This window comes from Apteryx mantelli, chromosome 4 (assembly GCF_036417845.1).
Source record: "Apteryx mantelli isolate bAptMan1 chromosome 4, bAptMan1.hap1, whole genome shotgun sequence".
NCBI classification, from domain to species: domain Eukaryota; kingdom Metazoa; phylum Chordata; class Aves; order Apterygiformes; family Apterygidae; genus Apteryx; species Apteryx mantelli.
This window is the reverse complement of record NC_089981.1, coordinates 90,707,771-90,709,383: the sequence shown is the minus strand read 5'-3', so window position 1 is coordinate 90,709,383 and position 1,613 is coordinate 90,707,771.

Here is a 1,613-nt window from a genome sequence, read left to right as displayed (position 1 = left end):
CATGCTGAGTAACTAGTGAAATTGTCTGTACAATACAGATGGTCAGATTTCATCATCTAAAAATATCTTCTAGCTGACATTCTGAGGATCTGTGCCCCAAGTCTGTACAGCATTAGAAAATGAGAAACACATTAAATGAGTTACTCGTCATTATAGGAAGCAGTTTGATTAGTTTGTAAAAAAGATTGTGTGATACAATGATCTCCAATAGCAGAGGGCAAACCTCCTAGCCCTGGAGGACTTTTCCAAGTCCATGTCTTTTTAAGCTCTGTGTTTTAGCTATGAAGTATAAGTAATATTACAGGAGCAAGTGCTCACATAGGAAACAAATAATGTTCTTTAGAATGCCTAACACTCTTTGCAGAAATTCCAAGTACCCTTTGAGCTGATGTTTACATCATAAATAAAATCTAGCTAAAATACCTTGCTTCTGTTGGATAATCCAGCCCAGAAGTGGGGAAGGTTTCCTAACGTCTGTGAAAGCTTGGCTCCAAAAGGATATAGCCAGAATGCCTTTGTGTTTATTATAGCTATACCGAAGCTAAAGACAGCTTTAATCATTGCATAAAGGACTTGGTCTCAGTAAACACACTAATTTCGAAGTGCTGTATGTGTGGCATGCTCTGGCTCTGTGCTGGGACAGAGGCATCGTGACAGCTGGCTGCGGCACCGGCAGCTGGATGTGAGTCTGGAGCAGCTGCTGTGCTGCTGCCACACTCAACCGGGGAACGGAAGCCTGGGAGAAACCAGACAGAGCAAAATGCCATCCACGTCTGAGAGCTGCTTGAGATTTATAAAGATCAATGGCTTTAGGTTACTTTTGTCATCTGGGAAGAAATCCTGTAGGATGGTTTGCTGTCACGGGTGAAGAATTAACTGCAGTCCTTGGAACTGCGTTATTGCTGAAAGCTTGTTGCTCTGCAGGAAGAAAACACACCATTTTTTTTGTTTTGCTAGGAAATTCAAGTGCAGCTTGGGGACGAGAGCCACAGTAAATGGGTCGTGGGAGTCTGGCAGCGAGGAGGTATCCTCATGAGCAGAGGGCCACAAGGATCAGGGAGACGGTGCAGGCACCAGGCAGCACAGGGCCGAGAACATACTTCGTAAGAAAAGGAGGGGGGAAGTGTCCTGAGACCCTTCATATTGCATTTGCCATGTCCCGTCTGTGTCTTTCTCTCCCAGTTCTTGCACACATTATAATCCCTCACGCTGAGGAGCTGGCGCCAAGCGCAGCAGCTTGGCAGGGACGGTGGTCTGGGAGCGTGCGGCAGGACGGCTCTGATGCGGGTTTGCGGACCCAGGGCTGGGGAGGACAGAGGCCGTGCAGAGATGGACACCTTGGTGGCAGCTGAGCAGAGGAGGAGCATGACACCTCCAGGTGGAAATGGCCACATCTGGGAATATTTGCAGCCCAAGAAAACAGGCATTCCTGTGATTTATAAAAGTGGTGGAGGGAGTAGTCGGTGAGCTTCTGTAAAGTTGGTCACTATGGCACTAGTGCTTGCTTGCTTTTTTCTTTTATTTTCTTTTTCTTTTCTTTTCTATTTTGGAATCGTCCTTGGTTTCCAGAATGTCTGAGTTACGTTTTGAGCTGGTTTGCTTTAATTATTGAT